Raw genomic sequence first — 22,237 nt, 5'->3', positions numbered from 1 at the left:
TCTAAGCCTCATGGGTATTCAGTGCCCATCCATAAAGGAGGGGGGTAATATCAGGAATCGGCATTCAGAGGCATCTCACTTACCAGCGCACTGGTGTTCAGGCCTTCGGTGGTCCCAGCCCCAGTCTGCGGCTGCATGAATGCTCTGTACATGGACACAGTGCCCATTGTCATTGTGTACCTCTGAAGTCCATCTATTGTGTACCCACCATCTGTGCAGCATGGGTGCTGCCATGACACTTGCGGTCAGCTGACCTGCAAACACCCAATCATGCACTGTGTCTGCACACATGATTCAAGCATCCAATGCCTGCTGACCAGGGAGTATAAATCCAGAACATCGGCTCAGTCACATCGCCTAGAACAAAGCGTCACATCCAGTGTACAGCGTCTCCTGGCTTCAGTCTCCTGTCTCCAGTGATCCTTGCTCCAGTGTCGCCATGGAACTACAGGCTAAAGCCATCCTGCTCTGCTACAACTCCTTCCACAGTCAGCTTCCACCTCTGCATGCAGTAAGAGACTCTCTCCAGGTGCTACTTACCATTCTCACCTGTGTGTTGTTTATCTGTGTTCAGCATTGTGCTATTCCACCTGGCAAGTAAAACAAGCAGCTTGCAATTTAAAAACTGTCTCCTGCTTTGGCCTTGCTCGGCTTTGTGGCCTTATGCATATATACAGACTGTGTGAATTTATTGCTGTTGGTTTCCAGACCAATCTCCGGAGTTACTATCACCTATATGTTCACTGTCATCAGCTGCATTACTATCATCTGCATATTTGATCCTGTTACCATTGACTTCCAAGTCGACCATTGATGTTTGCCATCGGCTTCAAGGCTGGTCATCACTGTTATTAATTTCACTGGTTTACAGATCATCACCTGTGACTGCTGTTATACCTCTGTCAGCTTCTTTGCTCAAACCATGAGTATTGTTATTGTGCTTCAGTGACTGTTCATACCTCTGTGTGCTAAATAAATATCATTGCACACATGTGCAGGAATCTACTACAGCCTCCTCATTTCCTCCATCACACCACCACTGACCCACTAGTGCCCTCTCCGAGTACAGACACAGTTACCGACCTGACAACCAGGACATTAAAAGCATAATACAATGTTACACCGATTTGCAACAAATGTGTTACAATTATTTAAAAAAGCACGAATAGGAAAACTGTTCATTCAAACTTTTAGGATGCATTACCTCTAATTTGGCTATCCATCTTGCCTTTAATTGAAGCAATTTGGATGCCCGATAGCCACCTCTGATGTCTAGAAGGACATGGTTTTAATTTTTACATATAAGAAATTAATTTCAGTCTGACTCAAAGTAAATGTGAATTTAATAGGTCCTAGACCTGAATTATGTTGTTCCAATAGGTCAATTAATCCTTTTTAATCACATTTCCATAACACCAATAAGTCATCTATGTAAAGGTTAAACAAGATTGCTTGTAACATAAATGAAGGATTACTATAAAAGGCATCCTCCTCAGCAAACATCACTGTATTAGCGTATGTTGGTGCTATGGAAGAACCCGTAGCACACCTCTGGGTTAATAGGTAAAATTGTTTGTCATACAAAAATAAGTTTTGCTTTAAGTTAAGCACCAACAACAATAAAATTACTTCATTTTACCCATATCAAACACATATTTTTCTGATTAGAAGGCGTCTCACAGCTGCTAGACCTACTTCATGCGGGATAGAAGTGTACAGGCTTACTACATCTATAGTTGCTAACAAGCAACCAGAAGGTACTGATGCAACTTTATGTAAATTATTAAGAAGTGACGTTTTATCTATTGAAGAAGAAAATCCAAATAGGTGACAAAAGGCTGCAATAACGATACCCTTGCCGACATGATAGGCCGACCAGGAGGATGTCCAAGTTCTTGTGGATTTTAGGTATTAAATAAAATATAGGTACCAATGGAAATTACTTCCTTTGTTAATAGACCCACTGTTACGCTTGTTGCAAAGCTTCTATCAGACATTTCTTACATGCTGCTGTGGGATTGGCTTGTAATTTAGTTTACACTTCAGAAGCCAAAAGTTGCCGCATAGCTTCCATATTGTAGTCTTGGAAATCCTGAAGAACTATGGCGCCTCCTTTGTCCACCGGTCTGATAATAAGATTATGATTGTTGGACAGATTCCAGTGCCTTCCTTTCAAAGACTGTTAAATCAGGATGTAAAGGACCTTTGGAATACTTTGAGTCTTGAACACAATGTTCCAAAATTCACATATAAGTCTTGAGACTTGAGTTATTGAATAAAGGTTCAAATGAAGATTTTGGATGGAATTGTTGAAGTGAACAAGTGCACTTTATCAGATGGTTCTCGTTGACCAAAGAACTCCTTTAGTTACATTTTCCGCTGTAAAGCATGCTTTTCTATATTCCATTGTAGATGATTAAAAGGTACCGTAGGCACAAATGATAAGCCTTTATTCGAAAGACTGATTTCCAAATCAGAGAGTTCATATGAGGATAAGTTAAATATTATTTCTTTTTTGAACTCGGCTGTCTGCCAGTTCGCCCTCTGCCTCTCATGTTGGCGCCCCCTTCTCGTTCATCTGTGCTTTTTGAATTTATTGTGGCCCTTGTGGTAACACCTAAAGGGGCTGAGGTCTCAATAGATTTTTGGATTCACTGTTAGTATCCTGGTAAGAGTCCATGTTGAACCTGGAGTGAAAATTACATGGACTATGGAAAAATGGTTTCATCTGGTCTGTTCCCAGATAGCCAACGATACACAGTATGCCTCTAATAGTCATTTTCCACTTTAATGAGTTTTTGTTTCTTAAATAAATAAGCTCTTATACTGAGCAAATTGCTGATGCAGTTTGTTCATCCAATCACTTTCTTTGCCACCACTAAGAATAGGCATATGAACACTCTCAAAAGAAGTAATTTTACTTTTAACCAATTCCAATTCCTTCAAAGACTATTCAATAACTAATAAAATTAAATTGAGGGAACACTTATTAATTATTGCGATCCACCATCGGCAGAAGTTGGCGTCATGTCATACTATGGTGGAACAATTATGGACACGGAATTCTCTATGTATTTTCTTAGATTTGTAGTAGTCGCTGAGCGAAAGTTCGTGTAAGTAGTAATCGATAGCTTTCTTTTTGAGGTTCAATAAGTCTCTATAAATGATGTTAGGTGAAACTGATTCTACCTCATCCTGCATCCCTTTGGTAAAGAGGATCGCTTCAGATTAAGATTCCGAATATCAGTGGATGTCCCCTATAGGAAATTTGAAGTGGCTCCACTGCTCATTTGGATCCTCCATAATGAGACCGGATCACTTATCCCAGGTAGTGCTAGTAACCGTCTTGAATCCAGTACCTTAAGCACTACTTGCGAGTGCTCTGTTACAACATCCAAGCAAGGATGAAGAGTGGAAATCCTGATGGCAGTTTTGTGCTTACAGCTGGGTGCCGTAACTGGAGAAATCACTGCTTGTGAAATTCCATATATATAGAGCCGTACATTATGCACTCCCAAAAGCTGGAACACACACAGGCCTCTATAATATAAACTATATAGCACGAGAAGACGTGGCACTCATGGCTCAATAATACAAAATCACTCCATAGGTGAAGTTAACGTTTCAGTGGTTTGCGCTTCTCTCATCAGGTTTTTAATAAATAACAAAAGACATTACATACCTTTCTAAAAAAAACACCATACACATGAATTTCCACTGGCCCGCCCGGAAGCGTTCTCCCGGCAGGCTGCTGCGGATATGTCGTAATAGTGCAGAGATCGCACTATGTGAAAGTATACCATCACCATGGAAACAAGATCGGGAGAACAAATGTTCATATCTTCAAAAGCAAATAGAAACATTATAATAGAAACATTATAATATTTAGTTACAATAAATGCAATACAGTTACTTTTGAACCAGGGCATTAAAAGCATAATACAATGTTACACTGATCTGCAACAAATACACTACAATCAAAGCTATCCTGAGAGATAGTGGGAACAAAGGATAAGCCTTTATTAAAAATTATTCTAAATATAATTTATTTATAATATTCTCTTTGGCACCCCCTGGGAAAACACACACATATATATATATATATATATATTAGAGATGAGCGGGTTCGGTTTTACTCGGTTTTACTCGGTTCTCAAAACGGCATCTAATTGGCTCACGGATGTCACGTGTTTTGGATAGCCAATAAGATTCGGTTTTGAGAACCGAGTAAAACCGAGTAAAACCGAATCCGCTCATCTCTAATATATATATATATATATATATATATATCCATTGGCAATGTCTACCATATTCGTCAATAAATGTACTTTTTAATCTTGAACCAGTAATGGGTAATGACGTATTGAATTCAAATCTTTTTCAATCTTCTTCTTATGTAATGAAACCCTCACACCAAAGACACCAGGAAATGGTAATAATTCTCTCAATTTGCACAATCAAACAATGTATTTATTTAAAAAAATGTAATTGTCTTTCATCAGCCTAACATGACACATAAATCATACTAATATGTACTCACTTTGCTATGACTTTAGCTGTATTTTCCCCTTGCAGTGTCTGAGCTCTTAACAGCAAAGAACCTTTCTACTAGAGATTTCTACAAAAGTTCAGTCTAGCACTATAAACCCAATCCAATTGTCACTAATTACTTATTCAGGGGTATGCATAGATCTCCAATATCTGATCCTAATGTGACTCCTGTTTTTTTCCTGGTATTAGTGTATCAACTATAATTCTTAGTAGTCTGGTCCAGACATGTAGCCTGGTCTCCTTCCAGGTGTTTTTGATGTGAGGGTTTTATTACAGAAGAAGAAGACTGAAAACTATTTCAGCCCTTACCTCATTAAACCATTAAGACTAAAAGAACATTTATTAATGAATATGGTGGACACTGTCAATGGACATTAATCATTGGTAAATTTTGGGGTGAAATCTATGAATCATGATGCATAGATTGCAATAAAAATGTGTAGAAATTAAGAACAAACCACCTTTTAACTGTTAGAGAGGAGTGCACTCCTGTGTTATCTCATGCTCCTTATGTTATAGCCAGGCAGACATCTTTACCAAGATTGTCACGGCAACATTTAATGCGCATGTGAGATCCTGCATCATGATAGTCTGAGTATTAAGCTGTGATGTACTGTACTGAACAGATGTGCAGCACATATTCCTCCGAAGAGGTAGTATTGCAGATATCACCGCTTACACTACCACTGTCTCTAGTGACACAACTGCTGTACTACATTGGGTTACGTTGTTACTGATAACAACTCATCTTAAATAAACCTGCTTAAGGATAAACTGTCTAGTCTAAACTACACTTCACATAACACATTTGCCCTGTTCCATGTGTGGCTCTGCACTCTTCTCTGTGTTCCTCTGTCCTTTTGTATATGTAAATGCTGCCATTTTCCCCATATGTGCCTCTGCCTCCTTCCCCATTTGTAGCTCTGCCTCTTCACTATTTGCAGCTTTCACTCCTTTTTTATTGTGTCCCTCTTCTCCTTTCACTATCTGTTCCTCAGCTCTCTTCTACATTAGCACCTTTGCTCTCTTCCCAATGTTCTGTAGCAAAGTCAGAACTGGGAGCCGGGAGAGCATGTACTACTACAAACATAATGTTTCTCCTTACTGGCACCTCCAGGTCACAAAGCTTGGCAGAGGGTCCCATGTTGATGAGGTGCCTTGCTTGTCGACTGAGCACCAGATATCTTCATTTGATGAATAGGAAGGCTTGTAAAGTGACCTGTCCCCTGTCTACTGTAATCAGTATAGCACAGGCAGGTGCTCTATTCTATTTCTATTTCCATTTCTACCACGAGCATAAATGCAAACATGGAAAGGGTCTGCTTGTCCATACTCCATTCAGATGAACTTGACCACTACAAAACAGCTAGTGACAGAGTAAGGACCCAAAGGAAAGCAATACATGCTGCCTTAATACCTCTTATTAGGACTGTGATAATAAGTAGAGATGAGCGCCTGAAATTTTTCGGGTTTTGTGTTTTGGTTTTGGGTTCGGTTCCGCGGCCGTGTTTTGGGTTCGAACGCGTTTTGGCAAAACCTCACCGAATTATTTTTGTCGGATTCGGGTGTGTTTTGGATTCGGGTGTTTTTTTCCAAAAACACTAAAAAACAGCTTAAATCATAGAATTTGGGGGTCATTTTGATCCCAAAGTATTATTAACCTCAAAAACCATAATTTACACTCATTTTCAGTCTATTCTGAATACCTCACACCTCACAATATTATTTTTAGTCCTAAAATTTGCACCGAGGTCGCTGTGTGAGTAAGATAAGCGATCCTAGTGGCCGACACAAACACCGGGCCCATCTAGGAGTGGCACTGCAGTGTCACGCAGGATGTCCCTTCCAAAAAACCCTCCCCAAACAGCACATGACGCAAAGAAAAAAAGAGGCGCAATGAGGTAGCTGTGTGAGTAAGATTAGCGACCCTAGTGGCCGACACAAACACCGGGCCCATCTAGGAGTGGCACTGCAGTGTCACGCAGGATGGCCCTTCCAAAAAACCCTCCCCAAACAGCACATGACGCAAAGAAAAAAAGAGGCGCAATGAGGTAGCTGTGTGAGTAAGATTAGCGACCCTAGTGGCCGACACAAACACCGGGCCCATCTAGGAGTGGCACTGCAGTGTCACGCAGGATGGCCCTTCCAAAAAACCCTCCCCAAACAGCACATGACGCAAAGAAAAAAAGAGGCGCAATGAGGTAGCTGACTGTGTGAGTAAGATTAGCGACCCTAGTGGCCGACACAAACACCGGGCCCATCTAGGAGTGGCACTGCAGTGTCACGCAGGATGTCCCTTCCAAAAAACCCTCCCCAAACAGCACATGACGCAAAGAAAAAAAGAGGCGCAATGAGGTAGCTGTGTGAGTAAGATTAGCGACCCTAGTGGCCGACACAAACACCGGGCCCATCTAGGAGTGGCACTGCAGTGTCACGCAGGATGTCCCTTCCAAAAAACCCTCCCCAAACAGCACATGACGCAAAGAAAAAAAGAGGCGCAATGAGGTAGCTGTGTGAGTAAGATTAGCGACCCTAGTGGCCGACACAAACACCAGGCACATCTAGGAGTGGCACTGCAGTGTCACGCAGGATGTCCCTTCCAAAAAACCCTCCCCAAACAGCACATGACGCAAAGAAAAAAAGAGGCGCAATGAGGTAGCTGTGTGAGTAAGATTAGCGACCCTAGTGGCCGACACAAACACCGGGCCCATCTAGGAGTGGCACTGCAGTGTCACGCAGGATGTCCCTTCCAAAAAACCCTCCCCAAACAGCACATGACGCAAAGAAAAAAAGAGGCGCAATGAGGTAGCTGACTGTGTGAGTAAGATTAGCGACCCTAGTGGCCGACACAAACACCGGGCCCATCTAGGAGTGGCACTGCAGTGTCACGCAGGATGTCCCTTCCAAAAAACCCTCCCCAATCAGCACATGATGCAAAGAAAAAGAAAAGAAAAAAGAGGTGCAAGATGGAATTGTCCTTGGGCCCTCCCTCCCACCCTTATGTTGTATAAACAAAACAGGACATGCACACTTTAACCAACCCATCATTTCAGTGACAGGGTCTGCCACACGACTGTGACTGATATGACGGGTTGGTTTGGACCCCCCCCAAAAAAGAAGCAATTAATCTCTCCTTGCACAAACTGGCTCTACAGAGGCAAGATGTCCACCTCATCTTCACCCTCCGATATATCACCGTGTACATCCCCCTCCTCACAGATTATCAATTCGTCCCCACTGGAATCCACCATCTCAGCTCCCTGTGTACTTTGTGGAGGCAATTGCTGCTGGTCAATGTCTCCGCGGAGGAATTGATTATAATTCATTTTAATGAACATCATCTTCTCCACATTTTCTGGATGTAACCTCGTACGCCGATTGCTGACAAGGTGAGCGGCGGCACTAAACACTCTTTCGGAGTACACACTTGTGGGAGGGCAACTTAGGTAGAATAAAGCCAGTTTGTGCAAGGGCCTCCAAATTGCCTCTTTTTCCTGCCAGTATAAGTACGGACTGTGTGACGTGCCTACTTGGATGCGGTCACTCATATAATCCTCCACCATTCTATCAATGTTGAGAGAATCATATGCAGTGACAGTAGACGACATGTCCGTAATCGTTGTCAGGTCCTTCAGTCCGGACCAGATGTCAGCATCAGCAGTCGCTCCAGACTGCCCTGCATCACCGCCAGCGGGTGGGCTCGGAATTCTGAGCCTTTTCCTCGCACCCCCAGTTGCGGGAGAATGTGAAGGAGGAGATGTTGACAGGTCGCGTTCCGCTTGACTTGACAATTTTGTCACCAGCAGGTCTTTCAACCCCAGCAGACCTGTGTCTGCCGGAAAGAGAGATCCAAGGTAGGCTTTAAATCTAGGATCGAGCACGGTGGCCAAAATGTAGTGCTCTGATTTCAACAGATTGACCACCCGTGAATCCTTGTTAAGCGAATTAAGGGCTGCATCCACAAGTCCCACATGCCTAGCGGAATCGCTCCCTTTTAGCTCCTTCTTCAATGCCTCCAGCTTCTTCTGCAAAAGCCTGATGAGGGGAATGACCTGACTCAGGCTGGCAGTGTCTGAACTGACTTCACGTGTGGCAAGTTCAAAGGGCATCAGAACCTTGCACAACGTTGAAATCATTCTCCACTGCACTTGAGACAGGTGCATTCCATCTCCTATATCGTGCTCAATTGTATAGGCTTGAATGGCCTTTTGCTGCTCCTCCAACCTCTGAAGCATATAGAGGGTTGAATTCCACCTCGTTACCACTTCTTGCTTCAGATGATGGCAGGGCAGGTTCAGTAGTTTTTGGTGGTGCTCCAGTCTTCTGTACGTGGTGCCTGTACGCCGAAAGTGTCCCGCAATTTTTCTGGCCACCGACAGCATCTCTTGCACGCCCCTGTCGTTTTTTAAAAAATTCTGCACCACCAAATTCAAGGTATGTGCAAAACATGGGACGTGCTGGAATTTGCCCATATTTAATGCACACACAATATTGCTGGCGTTGTCCGATGCCACAAATCCACAGGAGAGTCCAATTGGGGTAAGCTATTCCGCGATGATCTTCCTCAGTTGCCGTAAGAGGTTTTCAGCTGTGTGCGTATTCTGGAAAGCGGTGATACAAAGCGTAGCCTGCCTAGGAAAGAGTTGGCGTTTGCGAGATGCTGCTACTGGTGCCGCCGCTGCTGTTCTTGCGGCGGGAGTCCATACATCTACCCAGTGGGCTGTCACAGTCATATAGTCCTGACCCTGCCCTGTTCCACTTGTCCACATGTCCGTGGTTAAGTGGACATTGGGTACAACTGCATTTTTTAGGAGACTGGTGAGTCTTTTTCTGACGTCCGTGTACATTCTCGGTATCGCCTGCCTAGAGAAGTGGAACCTAGATGGTATTTGGTAACGGGGGCACACTGCCTCAATAAATTGTCTAGTTCCCTGTGAACTAACGGCGGATACCGGACGCACGTCTAACACCAACATAGTTGTCAAGGACTCAGTTATCCGCTTTGCAGTAGGATGACTGCTGTGATATTTCATCTTCCTCGCAAAGGACTGTTGAACAGTCAATTGCTTACTGGAAGTAGTACAAGTGGGCTTACGACTTCCCCTCTGGGATGACCATCGACTCCCAGCGGCAACAACAGCAGCGCCAGCAGCAGTAGGCGTTACACGCAAGGATGCATCGGAGGAATCCCAGGCAGGAGAGGACTCGTCAGACTTGCCAGTGACATGGCCTGCAGGACTATTGGCATTCCTGGGGAAGGAGGAAATTGACACTGAGGGAGTTGGTGGGGTGGTTTGCGTGAGCTTGGTTACAAGAGGAAGGGATTTACTGGTCAGTGGACTGCTTCCGCTGTCACCCAAAGTTTTTGAACTTGTCACTGACTTATTATGAATGCGCTGCAGGTGACGTATAAGGGAGGATGTTCCGAGGTGGTTAACGTCCTTACCCCTACTTATTACAGCTTGACAAAGGGAACACACGGCTTGACACCTGTTGTCCGCATTTCTGGTGAAATACCTCCACACCGAAGAGCTGATTTTTTTGGTATTTTCACCTGGCATGTCAACGGCCATATTCCTCCCACGGACAACAGGTGTCTCCCCGGGTGCCTGACTTAAACAAACCACCTCACCATCAGAATCCTCCTGGTCAATTTCCTCCCCAGCGCCAGCAACACCCATATCCTCATCCTGGTGTACTTCAACACTGACATCTTCAATCTGACTATCAGGAACTGGACTGCGGGTGCTCCTTCCAGCACTTGCAGGGGGCGTGCAAATAGTGGAAGGCGCATGCTCTTCACGTCCAGTGTTGGGAAGGTCAGGCATCGCAACCGACACAATTGGACTCTCCTTGTGGATTTGGGATTTCAAAGAACGCACAGTTCTTTGCGGTGCTTTTGCCAGCTTGAGTCTTTTCAGTTTTCTAGCGAGAGGCTGAGTGCTTCCATCCTCATGTGAAGCTGAACCACTAGCCATGAACATAGGCCAGGGCCTCAGCCGTTCCTTGCCACTCCGTGTGGTAAATGGCATATTGGCAAGTTTACGCTTCTCCTCCGACAATTTTATTTTAGGTTTTGGAGTCCTTTTTTTACTGATATTTGGTGTTTTGGTTTTGACATGCTCTGTACTATGCCATTGGGCATCGGCCTTGGCAGACGACGTTGCTGGCATTTCATCGTCTCGGCCATGACTAGTGGCAGCAGCTTCAGCACGAGGTGGAAGTGGATCTTGATCTTTCCCTAATTTTGGAACCTCAACATTTTTGTTCTCCATATTTTAATAGGCACAACTAAAAGGCACCTCAGGTAAACAATGGAGATGGATGGATTGGATACTAGTATACAATTATGGACGGGCTGCCGAGTGCCGACACAGAGGTAGCCACAGCCGTGAACTACCGCACTGTACTGTGTCTGCTGCTAATATATAGACTGGTTGATAAAGAGATAGTATACTCGTAACTAGTATGTATGTATAAAGAAAGAAAAAAAAACCACGGTTAGGTGGTATATACAATTATGGACGGGCTGCCGAGTGCCGACACAGAGGTAGCCACAGCCGTGAACTACCGCACTGTACTGTGTCTGCTGCTAATATATAGACTGGTTGATAAAGAGATAGTATACTCGTAACTAGTATGTATGTATAAAGAAAGAAAAAAAAACCACGGTTAGGTGGTATATACAATTATGGACGGGCTGCCGAGTGCCGACACAGAGGTAGCCACAGCCGTGAACTACCGCACTGTACTGTGTCTGCTGCTAATATATAGACTGGTTGATAAAGAGATAGTATACTCGTAACTAGTATGTATGTATAAAGAAAGAAAAAAAAACCACGGTTAGGTGGTATATACAATTATGGACGGGCTGCCGAGTGCCGACACAGAGGTAGCCACAGCCGTGAACTACCGCACTGTACTGTGTCTGCTGCTAATATATAGACTGGTTGATAAAGAGATAGTATACTCGTAACTAGTATGTATGTATAAAGAAAGAAAAAAAAACCACGGTTAGGTGGTATATACAATTATGGACGGGCTGCCGAGTGCCGACACAGAGGTAGCCACAGCCGTGAACTACCGCACTGTACTGTGTCTGCTGCTAATATATAGACTGGTTGATAAAGAGATAGTATACTCGTAACTAGTATGTATGTATAAAGAAAGAAAAAAAAACCACGGTTAGGTGGTATATACAATTATGGACGGGCTGCCGAGTGCCGACACAGAGGTAGCCACAGCCGTGAACTACCACACTGTACTGTGTCTGCTGCTAATATTTAGACTGGTTGATAAAGAGATAGTATACTCGTAACTAGTATGTATGTATAAAGAAAGAAAAAAAAACCACGGTTAGGTGGTATATACAATTATGGACGGGCTGCCGAGTGCCGACACAGAGGTAGCCACAGCCGTGAACTACCGCACTGTACTGTGTCTGCTGCTAATATATAGACTGGTTGATAAAGAGATAGTATACTCGTAACTAGTATGTATGTATAAAGAAAGAAAAAAAAACCACGGTTAGGTGGTATATACAATTATGGACGGGCTGCCGAGTGCCGACACAGAGGTAGCCACAGCCGTGAACTACCGCACTGTACTGTGTCTGCTGCTAATATATAGACTGGTTGATAAAGAGATAGTATACTCGTAACTAGTATGTATGTATAAAGAAAGAAAAAAAAACCACGGTTAGGTGGTATATACAATTATGGACGGGCTGCCGAGTGCCGACACAGAGGTAGCCACAGCCGTGAACTACCGCACTGTACTGTGTCTGCTGCTAATATATAGACTGGTTGATAAAGAGATAGTATACTCGTAACTAGTATGTATGTATAAAGAAAGAAAAAAAAACCACGGTTAGGTGGTATATACAATTATGGACGGGCTGCCGAGTGCCGACACAGAGGTAGCCACAGCCGTGAACTACCGCACTGTACTGTGTCTGCTGCTAATATATAGACTGGTTGATAAAGAGATAGTATACTACTAATATTATATACTGGTGGTCAGGTCACTGGTCACTAGTCACACTGGCAGTGGCACTCCTGCAGCAAAAGTGTGCACTGTTTAATTTTAATATAATATTATGTACTCCTGGCTCCTGCTATAACCTATAACTGGCACTGCAGTAGTGCTCCCCAGTCTCCCCCACAATTATAAGCTGTGTGAGCTGAGCAGTCAGACAGATATATAATATATATAGATGATGCAGCACACTGGCCTGAGCCTGAGCAGTGCACACAGATATGGTATGTATGTGACTGAGTCACTGTGTGCTGTGTATCGCTTTTTTCAGGCAGAGAACGGATTATAAATAAAAGTGGTGGTCACTGGTCACTATCAGCAAAACTCTGCACTGTACACTACTGAGTACTCCTAATGCTCCCCAAAATTAGTAAATCAAGTGTCTAAACGGAGAGGACGCCAGCCACGTCCTCTCCCTATCAATCTCAATGCACGTGTGAAAATGGCGGCGACGCGTGGCTCCTTATATAGAATCCGAGTCTCGCGATAGAATCCGAGCCTCGCGAGAATCCGACAGCGTCATGATGACGTTCGGGCGCGCTCGGGTTAACCGAGCAAGGCGGGAAGATCCGAGTCGCTCGGACCCGTGAAAAAAAACATGAAGTTCTGGCGGGTTCGGATTCAGAGAAACCGAACCCGCTCATCTCTAATAATAAGGACCAATTCTTGTAAAAGAGCTTCCAGCCCCACACATGTTGTATTTCACAGTGCCACCAGTGGGCAGCAGTCAATATGTATTTTCTTTGTCCCCTAAGACTCCATCCATTAATTTTCCTCTTTGAATGCTCCTCCCTTTTTCTCCTGTTCATCTCCTCTCATAGTCCTCACCTTTTCATCTCCTTAAGCCTGTCCGTAAGTCTATCTTTCTCCTCTAAATCTCCTAAGGATGCAGAGACATCCCTCTTCAAGGATGGAGGGTAGCTTGTGTCTTTACAAACTCAGGGTGGGTGAATTAATGTTATCTGGGAGTTGACATGTATTACTGGGGTGAGGCATGTATTATTAGTATGTGGGCTTATTAATGTTATTGATTATATAAATTGTTTTGGGAGGCGTGGTAATTCTTTTTGAAATGGGTACATAGTAATGCTATGTTGCATGGGGTGGTATTCAGTATACCGGTTGTTGGGATCCTGGTGCAGAGTATACTGGTGCTGGAATCCCAACAACTGGCATACCGACACCTTTTCTCCCTCTTGGGGGTCCATGACCTCCCTGGAGGGAGAATTGACAGCGTGTCGCGCGTACCGCCACCACCGTGCCCACAGAGTGGTGAGCACAGCGAGCCCGCAAGGGGCTCATTTGCACTCGCCCTGCTGTCTGCAAGCCAGCGGTTGGGATTCTGCCGCAGGTATGCTAGCCGCTGGGGACTTGGCTGAAGGCAACTCATACTACACCCGTTGTATGGGATTCAAATTGCCATCCATCTAGGAATTCTCTAGACTGCCCAGAAATCAGCAACACTGTCCGGGGTCCAGACACTTGCTAATCCCAGATGAGGCGTGGCACAACACTGTTATCATCACTGTTAGTGCATCACCAGCTGGCTACCTCTTACTATGCATTCTATCGATGAACGTGATTGACTGGAGTTGAGGCTGCTGGATGTCAATGAATGATTAAGCTTCACTGCATTATCAACATAATTCTGACTGCTAATCAAAAGATGCATGGACAAGTGGAAGCATGGCCATGTTCAACACTTTTTAATTAGAATCAAGTATTGCAATGAGAAAAAATTCCTTAGACATTAGTAGGTTTATCTTCTCACCTAAGTATGCTTATTTTCTATGTGAACTCGCATCAGTGATCCCAGAGCAAAAAGGGTATTTGTACCCCTACTATCATACCACACTGTAAACACCTGATTCTGTTTTGATCTTGGAAGCAAAGCAGTGTGGGCTTGGTCAGTACTGGGGTGGATAACCCCTCAGGAAGACTAAGTGTAGTAGAGGCAGAAGTCATTTAGATGCTCTGAGCCTAACGATGACAGCAAATTCACCTTCTTTTTTCTGACGGCTCCATTTTCTATACCTAACCTCTAATGTACTGTTCAGCTGTGTGGTTATCCATTATATTGGTTCATTTTGTGATTTGTTCACTGCCAATTCCTAGTTATTTGCACTATTTATCCGTATTTATACGACAGTAAATATGTCTGCAGGTTTGCACAAGACTTATTAATGGACTCGGTAACTGGTACTGACTACTAATAATATATAATTGGTCCCCCTATATAGGGTAATACCAGCATTAGCTAATCAATGAGAGACCACTCGTGACGATTTTTAAAAGAAAATCTGTTTATATTTCATTGTCATGTTCATATTGGATACACCACCTGTTTTATTTTAACCATGTATTATTAAACCTTTATGTTTAAATATTTCAACATTTTAGTCGTCTTTTGACTACTTTAAGAGTGCACCGACAAAAGAGTCTTCTTCTTCAATTTCAATTGTTATGTATAACACTGACTCAGGGTGCACCACCAATACATTAAATCATGCGAATTTATCCATAGTATTTAAGTACATTTGGTTTCTTTTATGCTGATAGCATAATATCTCTGGTCAAGTGCAGTATCCCCCACTATTCATATATGACTATGATACTGTACCTAACAATCCTCTAAAAAAATGCATTGATTAAGGCATTATTAAAAATCTATATTTTTGTAAATATTTTTGCTTTAATATTTTGAAAAATAAAAGGTGTTATTATCTCAAAACTCTTAGAGGGTTTCAATATCTATTAGTTATTAAATGACCACCATCAGCAGTTAATTATAAGCCAGTACTGCATACCCAAAATCATTAAAAGGGAAGTGAAACACTTAATGATGATTTGACAGCATTAGAGGCCCTTTATTTAAATACTTAAAAACCAGGGAAAATTGTATTTAAAAAAGAAAAATCTGCCGCTGTTAACAATTATCAAGAGAAATACAAAAGAGCCCCCTGTGGCATGTGAGCTACTATTTGATACTAATGTTCCTAAGTGTTCCCTGTTATACATTTGGTATTCAGTGAATCATTGGCGTTCCTATAATGGGTGCAGTGTGTGTGTGTTGCCTACATCGCATCCATTATAGAACACACTGCACCCATATTTTTTATTATCTACCTTTACAAAGTCCCACATTGGGGTGTTGCAGCTGCAGCAAAATCACAGCCTAAATTGCAGCCGCGTATGTGCAGTAGTAATTTGTCTCTAGAAAATGGCTGGCACCCTGTTTCCAGAAACCTGCGCATGTGCAGTAGACTCTGTCACAATTCCGGAGCCTACTATGTTGTAGAAAAGATGGGGCCCATCCACAGTCTGCACTTGGGCCTCCTCCTCTGTTAAAATGCCCTTGCAGGGAGAAGCTTTTGGAGTTATATTCATTAAGGTGTGAATTTTCCACTTAAATTTATCTATCTGTTTCTAGAAGATAATGGGGTATATGCAATTGCGGTCGAATTGCCGCAAATGTCGAAAAACGGAGCATTTTCGACACAAAAAAAATTCAACAATGCAATACAGTACTTTTCGACAAAAAAACGGACGTTTCTGATTCGACTTTTTGAAATTCGACAGTTGTCAAATTCGACATGTCTGCAAAGGTAAAAATGCCGCTTTTCGACAAAAGTATATTCAATTGAAGAATGTCGATTCGACAACAGTGCTTTTCGACAGTAATTTTGTCAATTTCATTCCGCCTCACTTTGGTGGCGGAATCTAATAATTTTTTTTTAAAAACATGTTTTCTTTGTGTGTTTTTTATTGCTAATAGCATATCTATTTATATTAGAAGGGATTATGCACTTGGTTTGTCTATTAGGAGACACAAGTATTATTTATATATTTTTTAAAAGAATATTTTTTTTTAAACTGACTAAAATAATATGGGGAGATCATAGCATGGATTTCAGTGGGAAGGGGTGGGAATGGGTTAAAATCAAGAAATAAAAATGCGTGGGGTCCACCCTCCTAAGCATAACCAGCCTCGGGCTCTTTGAGCCAGTCCTGGTTGTAAAAATACAGGGGGGAAAATGACAGGGGATCCCCCGTATTTTAACAACCAGCACTGGGCTCTGCATCCGGTCCTGGTGCCAAAAATACGGGGGACAAAAAGCGTAGGGGTCCCCCGTATTTTTAACACCAGCACCGGGCTCCACTAGTCAGAGAGATAATGCCACAGCCGGGGGACACTTTTATATCGGTCCCTGCGGCCCTGGCATTAAATCACTAACTATTCACCCCTGGCCAGGGTACCCTGGAGGAGTGGAGACACCTTAAATAAAGGGGTCCCCCCCCTCCAGCCACCCAAGGGTCAGGGTTGAAGCCAGAGGCTGTCCCCCCATCCAAGGGCTGCGGATGGAAGGCTGATAGCCAAGTGACACAAAGAAAGAATATTGTTTTTTGTAGCAGAACTACAAGTCCCAGCAATCCTCCCCCGCAAGCTGGTACTTGGAGAACTACAAGTACCAGCATGCGGGGGGAAACGGGCCCACTGGTACCTGTAATTCTACTACAAAAAAAATACCCAAATAAAAACAGTACACAGACACCGTGAAAGTAAAACTTTATTACATACATGCCGACACACACATACTTACCTATGTTGACACGAGGTTCGGTCCACTTCTCCAAGTAGCATCCACGGTGTACCTGAAAAAAAAATTATACTCACCAAAATCCAGTGTAGATCGGTCCTCTTCTGAGCTTGTAATCCATGTACTTGGCAAAAAAACAAACCACATTTACCCAGACCACGCACTGAAAGGGGTCCCATGTTTACACATTGGACTCCTTTACCCGACTGCTGAGACACCCCGTGACTCCTGTCACAGAGGGTCCCTTCAGCCAATCAGGGAGCACCACGTCGTGGCACTCTCCTGATTGGCTGTGCGCGTCTGAGCTGTCAGACGGCACATCGCACAGCCGCTCCAATATCTTCAATGGTGGGAACTTTGCGCTCAGCGGTGAGGTCACTCGCGGTCAGCGGCTGACCGCGAGTAACCTCACCGCTGAGCGCAAAGTTCCCACCATTGAACATGGGACCCCTTTCAGTGCGTGGTCCGGGTAAATGCGGTTTGTTTTTTTGCCAAGTACATGGATTACAAGCTCAGAAGAGGACCGATCTACACTGGATTTTGGTGAGTATAATTTTATTTTCAGGTACACTATGGATTCTACTTGGAGAAGTGGACCGAACCTCGTGTCAACATAAGTAAGTATGTGTGTGTCGACATGTATGTAATAAAGTTTTACTTTCACGGTGTCTGTGTACTGTTTTTATTTGGGCAATTTTTTTAGTAGAACTACAGGTACCAGCGGGCCCGTTTTCCCCCCACATGCTGGTACTTGTGGTTCTCTAAGTACCAGCTTGCGGGGGAGGCTTGCTGGGACTTGTAGTTCTGCTACAAAAAACAATACTCTTTATTTTGTCACTTGGCTATCAGCCCCCCATCCGCAGCCCTTGGATGGGGGTACAGCCTCTGGCTTCACCCCTGGCCCTTGGGTGGGTGAAGGGGGGACCCCTTGATTTAAGGTGTCCCCACTCCTCCAGGGTACCCCAGCCAGGGGTGACTAGTTAGTGATTTAATGCCAGGACCGCAGGGACCGATATAAAAGTGTCCCCCGGCTGTGGCATTATCTCTCTGACTAGTGGAGCCCGGTGCTGGTGTTAAAAATACGGGGGACCCCTACGCTTTTTGTCCCCCGTAATTTTTGCACCAGGACCGGACGCAGAGCCTGGTGCTGGTTGTGAAAATACGGGGGATCCCCTGTCAATTTTTCCCCGTATTTTTACAACCAGGACCGGCTCAATGAGCCCGAGGCTGGTTATGCTTAGGAGGGGGACCCCACGCAATTTTTTTCTGGGTTTTTTAATCATTTTTGTGCCGTCCAAAAAGTCGAATCCAGGACGCACATATCCGTCAATTGGTCCGTTTTTCGACAGCGGGACTGTCGAATCCGTTTTTTATTGAATATGTCGAATTCGGGTCCCGGCGGGAGGGTATGTGACTGTCGAATTGTGTCGAATTTAAAAATGGTCGAATTCCAGCCGGAATTCGACCGCAATTGCATATACCCCAATAGCTAGAATCTGATTGGTTGCTATGGGCAACATCTCCACTTCCAAAAAAACTCACACCTTAGTAAATACACCCCTTAATCTTTCTCCTGTCATGTACAATTTGTTTAAAAGTACAATGTGCCTTTTCTCACCTGTCTTATTCTCTGTCGTTCCTTCAGAATTAAAATTACATGTTACACAGTTATTAGGATTAAGGAATTTAGTGAGATATTAAGTAGAGATGAGCGCCTGAAATTTTTCGGGTTTTGTGTTTTGGTTTTGGGTTCGGTTCCGCGGCCGTGTTTTGGGTTCGAACGCGTATTGGCAAAACCTCACCGAATTTTTTTTGTCGGATTCGGGTGTGTTTTGGATTCGGGTGTTTTTTTCAAAAAACACTAAAAAACAGCTTAAATCATAGAATTTGGGGGTCATTTTGATCCCAAAGTATTATTAACCTCAAAAACCATAATTTACACTCATTTTCAGTCTATTCTGAATACCTCACACCTCACAATATTATTTTTAGTCCTAAAATTTGCACCGAGGTCGCTGTGTGAGTAAGATAAGCGACCCTAGTGGCCGACACAAACACCGGGCCCATCTAGGAGTGGCACTGCAGTGTCACGCAGGATGTCCCTTCCAAAAAACCCTCCCCAAACAGCACATGACGCAAAGAAAAAAAGAGGCGCAATGAGGTAGCTGTGTGAGTAAGATTAGCGACCCTAGTGGCCGACACAAACACCGGGCCCATCTAGGAGTGGCACTGCAGTGTCACGCAGGATGGCCCTTCCAAAAAACCCTCCCCAAACAGCACATGACGCAAAGAAAAAAAGAGGCGCAATGAGGTAGCTGTGTGAGTAAGATTAGCGACCCTAGTGGCCGACACAAACACCGGGCCCATCTAGGAGTGGCACTGCAGTGTCACGCAGGATGTCCCTTCCAAAAAACCCTCCCCAAACAGCACATGACGCAAAGAAAAAAAGAGGCGCAATGAGGTAGCTGTGTGAGTAAGATTAGCGACCCTAGTGGCCGACACAAACACCGGGCCCATCTAGGAGTGGCACTGCAGTGTCACGCAGGATGTCCCTTCCAAAAAACCCTCCCCAAACAGCACATGACGCAAAGAAAAAAAGAGGCGCAATGAGGTAGCTGACTGTGTGAGTAAGATTAGCGACCCTAGTGGCCGACACAAACACCGGGCCCATCTAGGAGTGGCACTGCAGTGTCACGCAGGATGTCCCTTCCAAAAAACCCTCCCCAATCAGCACATGATGCAAAGAAAAAGAAAAGAAAAAAGAGGTGCAAGATGGAATTGTCCTTGGGCCCTCCCACCCACCCTTATGTTGTATAAACAAAACAGGACATGCACACTTTAACCAACCCATCATTTCAGTGACAGGGTCTGCCACACGACTGTGACTGATATGACGGGTTGGTTTGGACCCCCCCAAAAAAAGAAGCAATTAATCTCTCCTTGCACAAACTGGCTCTACAGAGGCAAGATGTCCACCTCATCTTCACCCTCCGATATATCACCGTGTACATCCCCCTCCTCACAGATTATCAATTCGTCCCCACTGGAATCCACCATCTCAGCTCCCTGTGTACTTTGTGGAGGCAATTGCTGCTGGTCAATGTCTCCGCGGAGGAATTGATTATAATTCATTTTAATGAACATCATCTTCTCCACATTTTCTGGATGTAACCTCGTACGCCGATTGCTGACAAGGTGAGCGGCGGCACTAAACACTCTTTCGGAGTACACACTTGTGGGAGGGCAACTTAGGTAGAATAAAGCCAGTTTGTGCAAGGGCCTCCAAATTGCCTCTTTTTCCTGCCAGTATAAGTACGGACTGTGTGACGTGCCTACTTGGATGCGGTCACTCATATAATCCTCCACCATTCTATCAATGTTGAGAGAATCATATGCAGTGACAGTAGACGACATGTCCGTAATCGTTGTCAGGTCCTTCAGTCCGGACCAGATGTCAGCATCAGCAGTCGCTCCAGACTGCCCTGCATCACCGCCAGCGGGTGGGCTCGGAATTCTGAGCCTTTTCCTCGCACCCCCAGTTGCGGGAGAATGTGAAGGAGGAGATGTTGACAGGTCGCGTTCCGCTTGACTTGACAATTTTGTCACCAGCAGGTCTTTCAACCCCAGCAGACCTGTGTCTGCCGGAAAGAGAGATCCAAGGTAGGCTTTAAATCTAGGATCGAGCACGGTGGCCAAAATGTAGTGCTCTGATTTCAACAGATTGACCACCCGTGAATCCTTGTTAAGCGAATTAAGGGCTGCATCCACAAGTCCCACATGCCTAGCGGAATCGCTCCCTTTTAGCTCCTTCTTCAATGCCTCCAGCTTCTTCTGCAAAAGCCTGATGAGGGGAATGACCTGACTCAGGCTGGCAGTGTCTGAACTGACTTCACGTGTGGCAAGTTCAAAGGGCATCAGAACCTTGCACAACGTTGAAATCATTCTCCACTGCGCCTGAGACAGGTGCATTCCACCTACTATATCGTGCTCAATTGTATAGGCTTGAATAGCCTTTTGCTGCTCCTCCAACCTCTGAAGCATATAGAGGGTTGAATTCCACCTCGTTACCACTTCTTGCTTCAGATGATGGCAGGGCAGGTTCAGTAGTTTTTGGTGGTGCTCCAGTCTTCTGTACGTGGTGCCTGTACGCCGAAAGTGTCCCGCAATTCTTCTGGCCACCGACAGCATCTCTTGCACGCCCCTGTCGTTTTTTAAAAAATTCTGCACCACCAAATTCAAGGTATGTGCAAAACATGGGACGTGCTGGAATTTGCCCATATTTAATGCACACACAATATTGCTGGCGTTGTCCGATGCCACAAATCCACAGGAGAGTCCAATTGGGGTAAGCCATTCCGCGATGATCTTCCTCAGTTGCCGTAAGAGGTTTTCAGCTGTGTGCGTATTCTGGAAACCGGTGATACAAAGCGTAGCCTGCCTAGGAAAGAGTTGGCGTTTGCGAGATGCTGCTACTGGTGCCGCCGCTGCTGTTCTTGCGGCGGGAGTCCATGCATCTACCCAGTGGGCTGTCACAGTCATATAGTCCTGACCCTGCCCTGCTCCACTTGTCCACATGTCCGTGGTTAAGTGGACATTGGGTACAGCTGCATTTTTTAGGACACTGGTGACTCTTTTTCTGAGGTCTGTGTACATTTTCGGTATCGCCTGCCTAGAGAAATGGAACCTAGATGGTATTTGGTACCGGGGACACAGTACCTCCAACAAGTCTCTAGTTGGCTCTGCAGTAATGATGGATACCGGAACCACGTTTCTCACCACCCAGGATGCCAAGGCCTCAGTTATCCGCTTTGCAGTAGGATGACTGCTGTGATATTTCATCTTCCTCGCAAAGGACTGTTGAACAGTCAATTGCTTACTGGAAGTAGTACAAGTGGGCTTACGACTTCCCCTCTGGGATGACCATCGACTCCCAGCGGCAACAACAGCAGCGCCAGCAGCAGTAGGCGTTACACGCAAGGATGCATCGGAGGAATCCCAGGCAGGAGAGGACTCGTCAGAATTGCCAGTGACATGGCCTGCAGGACTATTGG

Source organism: Pseudophryne corroboree, chromosome 5 (genome assembly GCF_028390025.1).
Source record: "Pseudophryne corroboree isolate aPseCor3 chromosome 5, aPseCor3.hap2, whole genome shotgun sequence".
NCBI classification, from domain to species: Eukaryota; Metazoa; Chordata; class Amphibia; order Anura; family Myobatrachidae; genus Pseudophryne; species Pseudophryne corroboree.
Note: the sequence above shows the minus strand (reverse complement) of the source record.